The sequence below is a fragment of the Myotis nattereri genome (genome assembly GCF_964212035.1).
Source record: "Myotis nattereri genome assembly, chromosome: 2".
Taxonomy (NCBI): domain Eukaryota; kingdom Metazoa; phylum Chordata; class Mammalia; order Chiroptera; family Vespertilionidae; genus Myotis; species Myotis nattereri.
The window spans coordinates 129,128,446-129,144,429 of record NC_138076.1 but is presented as its reverse complement, the minus strand read 5'-3'; positions in this window follow the sequence as shown (position 1 = coordinate 129,144,429).

The window sequence follows — 15,984 nt, the reverse complement described above, 5'->3', positions numbered from 1 at the left end:
ATTGCCTGAAAAGGGTGATTTTTCTCTTCTTCCTAATGAAACACTTAAGGCTCAGAGACATAAGTAATGTGCCCAAGGCCACATAATTAGTAAATGACATTATCAGCTTGAGGACCCAGGTCCCCTGGCTCCAAAGGCTCTCTCCAGAGCACACCACACTCCAGCCATCTTTGTTGCATCATGCACTGAGGTGATGACTAGTCAGTAAACAGTGAGACAGGGTAACATGAGGCAAAGAACATGTTTGTGGAGTTTAACAGACTTGCATTCAGCTTCCAGCTATACTCCTTACTGCTTATGTGACTTTGGGCAAATTCATAAGCCTCTTTGTCCTTAATATTCTGCTTTTAAAATCACCACTGTGAAAAAATTAGTACAGTCACTTATCTCATAGGATTGCTTCACGAATTAAATGAATAACTACGTGGAAACGCAGCAGGTCTGTACTAAACATTCATTCAGTGCTCCTTCCCTTCACCCTTTGTTGATGCGGATCATTTAGAAGGTTGCTATCCACCTTACTGTTGTTGGGTATATGTTTCTAAGTCTGATACTAAGGAACACCTGCAGAAGGGCCTTTCAAGGACCTGCAAGTATATTAAAGACACAGCTACTGGCAAGAGTACAGGCCATACTGTTGAGAGGAGATGGAAGACCAATCTAGAAACCAGGAAATAGAAGGCGGTGTGGTCTCTTTTCTTAGGAAAGCTTTTCTAAGGCAAAGCCCTTGAAGCTTTTGTGTGTCAAAGGCATTTTAAATGCTTTCATCAGAAGCACTCAGGGTATTGCTTCTGTGGCAAAGAAAGTGGTGTCTTATCAAAATGCTATTGATTTTATCAGAAGAAATCTAGAGACCTCATTAATGGAATCTTGCAAACAAGCTCAAAAGACCACTATATATATACTCCAGGACATAACATAGCTAATAAACTAAATTTTCACATGTATTAAACTTTTACTAAGCACTCTAAGAGACCTCATACATCTACCCCCTTCATTAACCCTTCATTTTAAAAAACCCTATTAAGTAGAAATTATAATTTGTATGTCACAAGTGGACACAATGAAGCTCAGAGAAGTTAAGTATTTTCACAAGTTCACACATCTAAAAAATTCTGGTGAGATGTGAACTGATTTATTTATTTATTCAATAGTTATTGGGTGACTACTATGTTTTAGGTCTATATCAGACTAAAGCTAGTGTTCTTGCCACTCTACACCTCTTCCTAGTAAAATAAATGATATATTAGTATTCACTATCACTTGTAATGTTCTCTAAAAAGTGAAAGCAGTTTGGCCAAAACATGAGATACAGAAAATCAGGCGGATTGGCCTGGCCAGGCAAGTTCGCACATGCCTTAGCACTGCTCCGTGCGAGTCCTTCTCAGAGCTGGATGCTTAAAGGAATGGTCCCCTACAGCCAGAAGCGCCATTCTAAGTGTCTGAGCTTCACTGCTTATAAAACTTTATAGATGATACACTTCAGAACATTTATTTACTAGAAAGTAGAACAGAAGCAAAGACCAGTGCATACAACTCACTAAAGAGGGAAAATCCAATTGTAATAGTGCCTTGCATTTATATAGGGCATGCTCCTCTGCGCGTACTGTAACATAGACGATGCTGCTTTAACCTCACACCAATCCTGTGAATTCCAGAAGGTGATGGCTGTTGTACCCATTCCTGAGGAAACTGAGGTTCAAGTTGTAAAGGTCCCTGGTACTTTAGAAATGTCCAAGTTCACATCACGATTTAATGGCAGAACTAGGATTTGAACTTGGGTTCTTTCTGCTCTTTCTGGTATGCAATCTGCATTGGTCAGGATGAGTTCGATTATATCTCAGTAATAAATGGCCTCAGATCTCAGGAACTCACAATAACAAAGCTTGATTTCTTGCTCATGTTCTATGTCAGCTGTGACTTTGATGGACTGTGTTTACGACAGAACCCAGCTGACAGAGCAGCCTTCATCTGAACATAGCCAGTCATGTGGCAAAGTGAAAGGAAGAGTGATGGACCCCACACTGGCTCTCAGAGCCTCTGATAGAAACTTTCATTCTCAGTTCATTGGCCAAAACAAGTCACATGGCCTTGTCCACGGGATAGCAGAGATGTACTACCCTTCCACAGGGAGGGACCCCAAATAGGAGTCATAATGTGTCAGTTTTAGGGCAGTAATGTACAGAGCAGTTGTAAGCCTCCCTTCCTTGTATCTTGAAGTTTTTCTCTAATAAATGTACTATACTGAAAAGAAATATGTCTGATATGACGAGCCAAACAGTCAACTTAAACAACGTAAAGATTAAATAATTAAATGAATTTGTTATTTAAAAAGCAACAATTCTAAAACTCGCCTGGTGAGCATGAATCTTCCTGCATTTGCAGAGAAAGCAACTTTCACTCTGGGAATAAACTTTCTGTTTCTGGCAGGAGAATTGGACAACACTGAAGTTGTCCTGTGAATGGGCATCAGGGCGTCATATTTGAATGTGTAACGAGTAAACATTGGCAGAAACCCCCTTTGCCACGTGACTTCAAAATAAACACCAGTCAGTAGGAAACCACCAGCTGTGCCCAGTAGAAAAAAAAAAATGCCCTCATCCACTCTCCCTCCCTGAAGCAAAAATCCCCTGTGAAATTACCTCCCCTTAGAATGTAGAGCACAAGCGGAGTCCCACGCATGTTCAAGCACAAAGCCCCGCCCTCGAACGTCCTCCTGCCAATTAAGTAGGGTTCAGAGGAAGAGAGACACAGGACCATGAACAGAGTTGAGCCATTCACAGAATCTTGCCTTCCCTCAAATCAATTGGCAGCTTTTTAAAAAAAGAGTATTTAGCAAGAGTTTAAAGTAGCTGATTTCTAACATTAGCTGATTTACACGATCCCTTACAATTCTAAGATCCTATGATTCTCTAAGCTTCTGTGATGAGAAAGAGCAAATCTATTTTCTTATTTAAGTACAGAAAAGAAAAGGGAAAAGGATACGCTTTATATAATTTCACAAGGAATAACATGAAAAAAAGAAGTCCTAGGAGCTATAAAGTTGTCTTAGGTTAGATAATCTATATGTAGAACTCTGTTCCTTAAAAATTTTTGGCATTGAGTCAGGACTTGGTTTCTAGAAATGATACTTCTCTAAACTTATTTTAGATCAGGGACAGGGAGGAGGAATGAACTGAATTAGACCTTTACCTTAGATTTCTGAAAAGGTCATCAAAGGGAAAACCCATAAAAAAATCATTGCCCTTTAGTAACTTGTTAAATTGTTATGTCTTGCTTTTCCCCCAATGACTTTAAATAGAATTCAAGTTAAAATGAACCTGGATTACTAAAAACTAGAGGCCCAGTGCACAAAATTTGTAGGGTAGGTAGGGTCCCTAGGCCTGGCTGGTGATCAGGGCCAAACTGTGGGGCCACTGGCAGGGCAATCAGGACCCCCACTCGCACCCGCGTTGGCCCGGTGCCACCCGCTCACCCGCTCCACCATCCTGCCATGGTCCCACTCTCATCAGAGCCCATCAGGGTCGGCAGCGCCTCCACCGCTGCCTGCTGCCAGCACAGCATCGCCAACACCCACCATGTTCCCTGCTACTCCCTAGTGATCAGCGCACTTCTAACTCCCTGACAGTCAACTCCTGCCCTTGGGGACAATTTGCATATTAGCCTTTTATTATATAGGATGTTTCTGAGTAGACCTAATTGTGCTTTTATGAAATGCTCCTTAATTTTACTTGCATAATTGTTGCTAGCAAATCTTCAAAACCAATATTTACATTTTAATGTAACTGTAAGTAAAGTTGGGTCTCAGGTAACAAGATGCTAAAGAGTGAAAAAGAAAAAAAGATGGATATGTTAACTTTTTCTCATAGCCTGCTGTTTCCCTAGCTACTGTCTGTCTATAGAAAGAGCAAGTGGAGAAGAGATGTATGGAATCTTTAGAGTCTAACTGGACATCAAGAAACTTCTCTAATGGCTAATAGAGATAAATAGTACAAGAGAAACATCCACAAGAAAAGATTGTATTCATTTTGAGAAGATTGTGACTTACAGTGTCACAGGATCCAAAGGTTTCAAAAGGAGGGTTTTGGGTTCATGAAGACTTGAACATAATTTTTTCCTTTACACAACTAGCTCAATTTTCTCTTTGGTTTTTGAATTAAATGGTTGATGAAGCCTATTGGTAGTAGCAGAAATCAGTATAATTATAAAGAGAACCAATCATTATATATACACTATTGGCCTGGTGCATGAAATTCATGCACAGGGGGTGGTGGGGTGTCCCTCAGCCTGGCCTGCACCCTCTCCTATCTGGGACCCCTTGGGGGATGTCTGACTGCTGGCAATCTGGGACTGCTGGCTCCTAACCACTCACCTGCCTGCCTGCTTGATCACCCCTAACCATTCTGCCTGCTGGCCTGCTTGCCCCCAACTGCCTCCCACCAGCCTTCTTGCCCTCAACTGCCCCTGCCAGCTGGCCTGCTCACCCCTAACTGCCCCCCTGTTGGCCTACTCGCCTCCAACTGCCCCCCCCCTGCCAGCCTGATTGCTTCCAACTGCCCCCCTCCGCCAGCCTGATCACCCCCAACTGCCCTCCCCTCCTGGCCTGATCACCCCTAACCGCCTCTGCCTGGGCTCTGCCACCATGGCTTTATCCGGAAGGATGTCCAGAAGGTCTCCTGGTCTAATTAGCATATTACCCTTTTATTAGTATAGACTAGAGGCCCAGTGCGCAGATTCATTCACCAATGGGGTCCCTCAATCTGGCCTACAGGGATTGAGCCAAAATAAGTTCTCTGACATCCCCTGAGGGGTCCCAGATTGTGAGAGGGTACAGGCCAGGCTGAGGGACCCCACCAGTACTCGATTGGGCTTGAGAGGGACCACAGAAGGGCTCCAGGGTGTGCCCAGCCCATCCTGCTCAATCCTGATTATCAGAACCCCAGCAGCAAGGTAACCTGCCAGTTGGAGCATCTACCCCCTGATGGTAAGTGCACATCATAGCAACTGGTCAAACGGTCGACTTAACCGTCAGATAGTTAACATATTAGGCTTTTATTATATAGGATACATGTGGGGATATATAAATATATATGGATAAATATCCATACACATACATATATGGAAATAAATAAATACATCGACCTATGAAACAGGAGATCACGGTTCAATCACAGGTCAGGGTACATGCCTAGTAGGGGGTGTGCAGAGGGCAGTGGATCAATGATTCTCTCTCATCATTGATCTTTCTATCTCTTTCTCCCTCACCCTTCCTCTCTGAAATCAATAAAAATATATTTTTTAAGAAAACTCTTTGCGAAGCCATTTAGCAGCATATATAAAAAAATAAACAGCCCTACTGGTTTGACTCAGTGGATAGAGTGTAGGCCTACATATTGAAGGGTTCCGGGTTCAATTCCAGTCAAGGGAACATGCCCAGGTTCTGGGATCCATCCCCAGTAGGGGGAGTGCAGGAGGCAACTGATCAATGATTCTTTCCCATCATTGATGTTTCTGTCTCTCTCCCTCTCCCTTCCTCAATAATACATATATATATTATATACATACTTGGGTATACAAAAATTACAAAAGAATGAAACTCTGTTCCAAAATCAATTATATATATATATATATATATATATATATATATATATATATATATTTAAACATTCAATGCTGCAGTCTCTCTCCTTGATGTCTTTCAGATCACCAGTGCACAAAGGCCTTTGTGAAAGGACAGTTAATGTCAGAATGTTTATAGTGACAAGAAATGGTGAGGGGGACAGGGATCAAAGTAAATGTTAATCAGCGAGAAAAGCTAAATAGATTACAGGTCCTCCACACCAGGGATTATTATGCAGCCATTCAAAGAATGAGTTAAAGCTGAATAGCTGCTTTTGAGGAATTTCTATACAATTAAAGTTCAAGTTAAAATTTAAAAAAGAGACAGAAAATATGCACTACTTAAGATTTAAAAATGAACAATAACCAAACCTCCTTTATATCAATGTGCAAGTGTACTATATGATTATATGGGCACAGGGGGAAATGTAGAAGTATATATCAGGTCATTATCAATAGTTCCATGGCAAGGAGGGTATAGAGGGAATGCAAAGGAGAAAAGAAAAGAAGAGTGAAGCTAAATATTAAGGGGAAAAAAACAAGGTTGCTCTAAATAACAGATAAATATGTATATGAGATAACATGTATGCATTTATGCCAGTGATTTTCAATCTTTTTCATCTCGTAGCACACATAATCTATTTACTAAAATTCTGCAATATGCCAGAAAATATATTTTTTGCCTATCTGACAAAAAGAATAGGTATAATTTTGATTCATTCACACCAGACCACTATTGTTGTATTCGCTATTGTCATTTTCTTATTTGACAATCTAATGGAAAAGAAGTCATTGACCCTGATTAAACAGTAAAGTATTGAATATTTTTAAAATTCTTACAGCACACTGGTTGAAAACCGCTGACTTATGCAAAATTATATACATACTTGGGTATACAAAAATTACAAAAGAATGAAACTCTGTTCCAAAAGCAAGCTCAGGATTGGTGGTTACAAAATAGTCTTGGGGTGTGTATAATCCAGCATAGGAAATATAGTCAATAATATTGTAATAAGAATGTGTGTGTGGCCAGGTGGGTACTGGGAAAGCACTTTGCAAAGTATATGATTGTCTAACCACTATGATGTACACTTGAAATTAATACAAAATAATATTGAATGTAAACTTTCATTGAAAAAATATTTTAATCCACAATTTAAAAATTGAAGTAAATAAATAAGCATGTTCAGAAGATACTAATAATAATTTAAATCCTTTACTGTTGACAGAAACTTCCTTAAACATCTATGGACTCAATAATCTTCATAACAACTCAACAACAGAGCTATTACTATCTCTATTTTCAACAAGAGAAGAATCCAACATACTCCTTCATAACTTTAGAGCAGAACATTTAAAAAATTTAAATAAAATCAATTATCTCATTTTCTTCCTTAGTGATCTTGGTTTATTTTGTTTACCAGTAGTATCTGAATCCAGAAGGTGGAAGATAACAGGGCACCACAAATAAACCTATATCTGCCCAGCAATCCAAGGTTGGTGTGAATCATCTAAATCAACTTCTGCAATGAACAACTTCTGCACTATTCTACACCCTCAGGATTTGTTGGTGGCCATGACCGCCTCTGAGTATTTGATAGCTTAGGGTGGCTACCAACTCACAGTGCATTCTGACCTCTCCTTCTGAAACCAGGTGGGGAAGTTTATCTGGCCTTACTTTCACAACATTATGGGGCAGGACTCCCATCCTTCCTATGAAAGGGGCAGCCTCCAGGGACATAGCAATTCTGCCTGATCCAAACTGATCAGTGAAACTGAATAATGGACGTGACCTGACCACAAGAGCAGCCTTCCCTTAGCAGCACACCACTGGCACTTAGCAAACACTTCCTTCACTAGTGTTCCAGACAGAAGTTAAGGGTTGGTAGGTTTTTCTTCTATTTCATATCTAATATAGCATTCTTTAATTCAAATCTTGATGAAAAGATGCCAAGCATCAGAGCATCAACAACAAAATGCTTCATGCTCAAACACCAGCACTCCTCCTCATTCCATCTGTTTACATACATTCTCTTCCAAATCCCTCTGTATCACTCCTCAGTACGGTCAAGGTTTTAGAGACTGTGATTCAGATAAGGCTGCAAACGTCACTAATGAATTAATTGAGTGAGTAAATACGGGTGAGAAAACCCAAAGCATTGGTCCACGCTTCTGAATCTGGGTCCTAAATGAGATTCTGAATCTATTAAATACACAATGAAGAAAGCACTTTGGAGTCTCGCAACTCTGTCCGAGAGCCAAGACGTTCAATCGCGCATGTGTGTTTTTGCAGGCCCCTGGCTCTCCCTCCGCCCCCTTCCTTTGGCTGCCTCACACACCATTTTTGGCAAGGCACACTCTGAAGAGGCCTGGAAAAGTCCCCATTCAGTCACTCCCTTTGGTTAATTATTAGCAGCTCTGGTAAAAATTGTTGGTGGGGCTTTTGGAAACAACTATCTGAAAAGTGGTTTTTAGTTTAACCATAGTGTTCATTTGTTTGGGGATTTCGGAAATCCTATCCTCCAGATGCTGAGATTACATGGACAAAGGTGAAACACAGAACTAAGAAATGATGTCTAGTCCCTTCTCTGAGACTAATTAGCAGAGTGATCCTGGTCAAAGGAGAGAAGGTAATGCACAAAGTGACACATTAGAAACTCAAACAGTGCTCTCTCATTTAACCCCCGTAGCAACCTATACCCTACATGCTAATATCTCCATTTTACAGCTAGAGACTTGAACCCAAAGTCCTTTAACTTTGCATTAAACCATACAGATCCATGCCATTTAATTTGCCTAAATTTCAGGGTCCTTACCTAAGAAAGCAAGAAGGTCGAACTGTTGCTCTCAAAAAGATCTTTCTAACTCTGAAAGCCCATGAATCAGTTGTCCTAGCAGGCAATAAACAATTTTTTTTCCTATATTTTTTACATAGCTTTTCCCTTCTCAGCCTTGATTTACCAGTAATCTTTGGGAATAAATAAACAACTTTGCATTCTGCTCAGAAAGACACTAGAATAGCAGCATTCTCATTAGTTGTCAATATAACATGACCTTTTTCTGCTGAAGTTATTGCTTCACCTTTGTTTATGCTACTCAGTTCCGTTAGCTCAAAGCCCATTAAAAAGCAGAACTGCATTGGCTGTTTTACGTTGGTGGTGAACTTTGTGCCTCAATTGTATTGCAACTCCAAAGTTTACTCAATCCCACCTGGCAGCTCAGCTCCTTGAAATAAAGTAGGTTTTCTCTGAGGGAAACCAGTAGCAGTTTATCTTTTTGCTCTGCTTCTGGCAGATAGCTGGTCAGGCATCAAATAGACACCCATGTGTCAGTGGAGGTAAAAAATAAATAAATAAAATAAGAGGAAACTAAAGGGAGTATTCCCATATAAGAGGAATTAAAGTCAGTACCTTGTTCAAGTAGCTTTGTTTAGGACCAAGGTAAGGACATCACTTGGGAGACTGCATTTTGTGTATGTGTGTGTGTGTCTGTCTGTCTGCATATGCATGCTTGTGTAGATGTATGAATGGAAAGGTGTTAGGAAACTTTGAGTGAAAAGATCCTGCAAAAACAGCTGCTGAGGAACCAAAAGCAATTCTTATTTTCTACAGTCTTAAGTACTATAAGGTGTGGATCAGTTTTTCAGCTTAAAATGAAAAGTTTCATTTTGTTCACCTTTTGCAAAACTATATGTAGTCATACTCTTGAAGAAGATTATATGGATAGCAAAAATGTAAAAAAAAAAAAAGTATCTATACAAGAAAACAATACAATATAAGATGTGGAAGAAAAAGTCCTATGATTGGCTGGAGCTGGAAAAGTCCATTGTCTTCTTCTGTATCATACTTAAAAATGTGGAGGTTTCAGGATGATTACCTATATGGATTGCAGCATGAATGTTTTTTGGTGTTTAGTATTGCCATCAAACCACAAATGCATAACACCAAAAAAACACTCATGCTGCAATCTATATAGATAATCATCCTGAAACCTCCATATTTTTAAGTACGATACAGAAGACAATGGGCTTTCCCAGCTTCAGCCAATTGTAGGACTTTGAAGTGAATTGTTTTCCTCAAAAATATGTTGAAGTACAACTCTCCAGTACCTGTGAGTGTGAACTTATTTGGAAACAGATTCTTTGCAGATAATCAAATTAAGGTGAGTCATTAGGGTGGGTCCCAATCCAATATGACTGTGTCCTCATAAAAAGGTGGGAAATGTGGCCAAAGAGGCAGACATGCACACAGGGAAAGGCCATGTAAACATGAAGACAGAAATCCAGGTGTTCATCTACAAGCCAAAGAATGCCAGGATTGCCAACAAATCTTCAGAAACTAGGAAGCCAGAATGGAATACATTCCTCACAACCCTTGGAAGGAACCAACCTTCCTGACACCTTCATCTTGGACCTCCAGTTTCCAGAACTGTGAAACAGGAAATCTCTGTTGTTTAAGCCAACCACTTTGTCATACTTTGTTATGGCTTCCCTAGCAAATGAATACACTTGGGTTCTCAAGATCACTTCCTACAACCATACATCTTTCCTCTCACCACTTTATCTGCATAGCATTTCCAAAGGAGAGAGGAGAAATATTTGAGGAGAGTTAGGTTTTCTCTCCAATATCCTCTCCTCCTTGAATTCTGTCTTTTGTAATTTCCAGAAAAGTACTCATAAGAAGTTATCAGCCCTAGCTGGTTTAGCTCAGTGGATAGAGCATCGACCTATGGACCAAAGGGTCCTGGTTTTGATTCTGGTCAAGTGCATGTACTGCATTTGCAGGCTCCTCCCCGGCTCGTACCCTGGTCAGGGTGAGTGCAGGAGGCAACCAACAATGTGTTTCTCTCACATGGATATTTCTCCCTGTCTTTCTCTCTCTCTTCCATTCTCTCTAAAAATCAATGGAAAATTATTCTCAGGTGAGGATTTAAAAAAGAAGAAACTTCTAACATAACACTAAGTGGCTAATACCCAAGGCCCAAATAGAAAAGGAAAAAAAAAAATGGTTATTGATCTGGAAACTTTTCTCCCAAAAAATCTTGTGCCTGGATAATCCAATAGCAGTTGAAGGAGGCAAGAGCTGAATAAGGATTTTCCTCCAAAGACTCCTTCAATTCAAATCTAATTTAATAATCTAATTTAATCCAAATGTTCTGTTTGGGATACCCGCTTGAGCACTGTTTTTAAGCAACAGACTTTGGTCATACATTTGGACAGGTTTGGTTTCCTTATTTTGTTTTTGGAAGAATCCTAGAGAACAGTGGGTGGATCCTGATACTTGGAATTAGGTTGGAGTTAGTTGCTGCCTAAAGGCTCAGCCAAAGGACTGGCATTTGAAAGATACATTTTAGCATTAATTTAGGAAGGAGGGTGTGTTCAAGCAACCAAGAGGTGACTAGAAGGCAGTGCATGCTGGGAGTTTCTGGCTAAGAGTTAGTCACTAGCAGGGGTAGTTGAATGAAATGCTTTTGTGTTCAGGTTACAGCAGGAACAGGAAGCTGTAACTAAACTTGGCGGCTTCTTATACAAAATTTATTAAAAAGGCATGAATTTGATTATAAACAAATTACAATTTATTTTTCATGTCTCTGCTCAATTTCCTCAGAGAATTCTCCTGTAAGAACTGAACCTCTGAAACCACAATTCTAAGTGACTAGGAGGTTTGGATAGGACTATGGGGGTTTCAGCTTCTCTATTTCAATAAGCTTTGAAAAGATGGTAGAAATCTAAGAAAAGATTTGTTCCTTTCTAGCCATGACAAAAAGGCCATGGATTTTAATAAAAGGTTAAATATGATTTTAATAAAAGGTCAGCATCCTGGTCTGTCCGTAAGAAAACCAGAGCCTTTCAACTGTTCTAGAAAGAGGAAGCTGTTGTTCTTCGTGATGAATATTACTCCTTGACCAGCAATGGACTATACTTTCTTACTCAGTATGGTGGTCGTGTATCAACCTGGCTGGGTCAGTATGCCAAGATATGCCATCAAACACTATCCTGGACATTTCTGTGAGAGTGTGTTTGCATGAGATGAACATTTAAATTGGTAGATTTTAAGTAAAGCAGATTTCACTTCATAATGTTGATAGGCCTCATCCAATCAGTTAAAGGACTGACTAGAACAAAAAACAGGCCTCCCCTAAGCACAAGGGAATTCTTCCGATGGATGCCCTTTGGACTTGATCTGAGATTTCTGCTATTCCTGGTCCCCAGCCTGCCAACCCACTCTGTAGATTTTAGACTCGGTAACTCCATTAACACATAAGCCATTTCCTTAAAATAAATCTATTTCTATATGTACACACACCCTGTCTTTTCTGCTTTCTCTGGAGAAACCTAACAAACACACTCACTTAGAGACTTAGTCCCAGAAGCTGTCTAATAAACCTTTTAGCAGATACTAAAGATAACTCAATTTCGGTTTGAATAATGCTTCAGGGCCAGCTGCTGCGGACAGTGGAGTAATGACACGCGCACACTAAAGCCAAGGTGCTTTAGTGAGGTCTTAATGCATCAGCTCTGCTTCCGAGTGAAAGATAAATATATCTACTGATTTTTTCTAGGGTAATGATGTTGCTTCACCCAAAGAGAAAACTTCCACAATGTCTACCCACTCCACATTTTTCATCTATCTCCATATCCCCAACAGAATGCCAGGCATGTAGCAGCTAATCAATGAAGGGGTATAATTGAAATGATGGGCCATCCTACCCTTCTGATATTTGCCAATCACATTCCCAAAAAACAGGTCACTGTGGCAGAAAAAAAAAAAAAATTTAATATTTATTGAGGAATCATTGAATGCCAGACCCTGTTAATAATAAAATGTGCAACTTCACTTTTTCCCTAAAATAATATTATGAAGTAAGGACATACTTGTGTTATCTCCATTTTACAGATAAGGACACAGAGATACTAATTTGCCCAAGATCTTACATACACATTTAGTCACACATCTAATAAGATGCAGAGCTGGGCTTTGAACTCCAATAATGGATCTAGAAGATTAGCAATACCCAGAAATTCCTCATCTACTCTATACCCTGACAGCATTTGGGACTGCTATGGAGGATTAATTCCATGCTGGTAAGAAGAATTAGAAGAACCTGGATTCAGCACTTAATGCAGGATCAGATAACCCTTTGTTGTGGAGGACTGTTCTGTGCATTGTCAAATGTCTAGGAACCTTTGGTCTCTACTCACTCACTACTCATTTGCTCCATTGCCCAAGTTGTAACAATCAAAATTGCCCCCAGACATTGCCAAATGACCTCTTTGGGCAAGGGAGGTCATCCCAGTTGAGAATCACTGGCTTAATGTACTAAAACTCATCATCCCATAATGTAGCATTTTTACCCAAACCCAGAGTGATTATGGTATCATTTCTCATAGCTATTTGCAGAAGTTCCCCAAACACTTTATTTAGCATTTCTCTGGGGACTGTGTGTGCAGCTGCCTCTAAGGGTGAAACTTTTCTAAAAGTGAGTAGAGGCTGAGAGGAGAAGTAAAATAGCAAAATGGCAGAAGAGGCCAGAAGGTGAATTACCATTCTGCTAATGACCCTCTTTGTCCTTAGGTTCAGACCACGCTGCATAGGTGCCTTATATGTCCCTGGATTTGAAACACCAACTGACAAGAGGGCCCTGCCCTCTGGTGATGTCAGAACTTCTGCCATGATTCCCAGAAAATCTTTGAGGATGATGACGAAAAGATGGAAGACACCTTTGTCTGCCACTGCATTTTTGCATGTTCTGTTTCCTGTGCCTAGAATGCTCCACCTCACCTCACTTTCATCACTTTCAATCATAACTCCCACATCTGTTTCCTTGGTAAAACACTACCATTGGCAATCATCATGTTTTTTATTGTCCTAACTGCTGAATATCTTTCTTCACCATATCTTCCCTATCCACAACTAGAATATAAGCTTCAGGGAGCAGGGATCCATAACTCTATTACTAATTCCTAGGGGAAAAAATGACCAATGCATAACAGGTGTTCCATATATAGATTTAAATGAACTAACTTTAAAAGCTAACTTGCACTATTTCAGACTTTTTATTTGTCTCTTTCTGAACCACAAATAATTAATGAAATGATCTTTATTGGGAGTCAAAAGCAAGAGCCTTAAATGTTGAGTTGCTGGAAGGCATATTATTACTTGCAGATAATTCCTTGCCAGTCTGCCATGCCCTTCTTCTTCTTCTTCTTCTTCTTCTTCTTCTTCTTCTTCTTCTTCTTCTTCTTTTTCTTCTTCTTCTTCTTCTTCTTCTTCTTCTTCTTCTTCTTCTTCTTCTTCTTCTTCTTCTTCTTCGCTGTTGTTTTTTATTGTTGTTAATCCTTCCCTGAGGATATTTTCCCATTGATTTTTAAAGAGAGTGGGAGAGAGAGGGATAAACAGAGAGAAACATCAATATGAGAGAAACACATCAATTGGTTGCCTCCTAACTAGTGCCCGGACCAGGGAGGAGCCTGAAACTGAGGTATGTGTCCTTGACTGAAATCGAACCCGGGACTCATAAGTCTGCAGGCCAATGCTCTATCTACTGAGCCCAACCAGCCAGGGCTGCCATGCTCTTCTGATCCCAGCGTGGAACACTAACCCCTATGTGACTCAGCCACTATTTGCTCCTGCCATGTGTGCACCCCACCCTTGTTATTCTTCATGTGTGAAGAGTCTTGGGACTTGTTCCAACTGCCTCTGTGCTTAACACTTTATTGCTTTGTCCCCTCTTCTTTCTCATTCGTGAGTTCTCTTGGGCAATGTAAAATTTTATGTGAGATGAAGAGAAACACATATGTAATAGAAAAACACAACTGTGAAATGAAAAAAAATGTTTTTAATGAAACTATGAAATGACTATAGGTTGATTCATCAGAGGAAACACATGGAAACTATTACCCACAAATTCAACAGTTATGAAACCTGAAACCTCTTCTATATTTTGTTCAGAATTATGTGTTTGGCCTTCAGGAATTCATGTTAATTGTCTGCTCAAAGACCAAGGAAAACATCTAATTGGTTGGTTAAGAGACATAAATAGATCTTCTGCTTTTTTTCCCCTAAATTAATATTGGAGAAACAAGAAACAGAGCATTGAAAAGGAATCTTCAGTAGATGCCTCTGCAGCTGGGAAAATTCTAAATCAAGCTTGTTTTGTATCCCAGGACTAAAATGGGTTAACAGGGAAGTAGTAGCAGACAACAGTTTACTATTTTGACTTTGGCCTTCTCAGACTATTATAGGTATGGCTATCATGATTCATAAGTTCAGGTCACATCAGGCAGTTGGAGACTAAATGTTACTTCATAGTTTTCTTTCCAGTTTTGATTTCTAGTTTGCTAGTTCTCTCCTGGCATAATGACCCTAATAATATAATATGGATGGAGTTGACCTGGTTGACCAGTGATTCTACAAACTATCTTCATAGTCACACAGTAACCATAACCAAAATCTTTTCATCTCAGTAGTATATCAACTGAGCAACAAAATTGCAAGTCTCTTTCAATCCTCCATGCAAGAAGGGTAAAGGAATACTTGAGTCCTGCAGTTTCCTGGTCAGGCAACTAATATACTCATTACATTCAGTCTCTCTCTGCCTCTTTGCCTTTCTGTCTGTCTGTTTTCTCTCTCTCTCCCTCTCTTTGGATACCTTTGCCATCATGAGTTCAGGCCTTGGGTTCTCTGCTTCAATTATTCCACCTGGATATAAAAAACAAGCCAAGTACCAACTCTCAGTTCATGTTTGTAAGGTAAACTAAACTATCTGAGAAAGTGATAAAAGCTGTAAACTTAGAACAGGATATACGTGGTAGATCTGCTATTCCAAATATTTTTGATAATGCATTTTAAATTTAAAGTTTTTTAGTCAACCAAAAGCCAAAGGTCTTACTTGCTAAGTAAAAATAAGAAAGGGGAGAACCAAGATGGCGGCATAGGTTAACGCCGGAGTTTGCTGCTCTGAACAACTACTTCAAAAGTGAAACTAAAAGACAGAACGGACATCACCCAAAACCACTGGAACGCTGGCTGAATGGAAGTCCTACAACTAGGAGGAAAGAGAAACGCATACGGACACTCAGAGGAGGCGCAGTGCTGAAGTCAAATTCTGAGGTGCGGAGTGCGCGCGCGGAGCGGGCTGGCGGCGGAGGGCGCGGTTGGCGTTTTCAATCGGGAGGGAGTCGCAGACTCTGAGCTCCAGATCCGGGCGAGTCTTTAGGGACCCAGACTCAAACGGGAGAAGTGGGACTGCCTGGCTTCGGTCAGAGCGAGTGCAGCTTTCTCTCCGAGCTTTGCAGCAGGTGCTGGGACTCAGAGAGGCAGAGCCCCTGGGGACAGGACTGAGAGCCGCCATCACTGCTCTCTC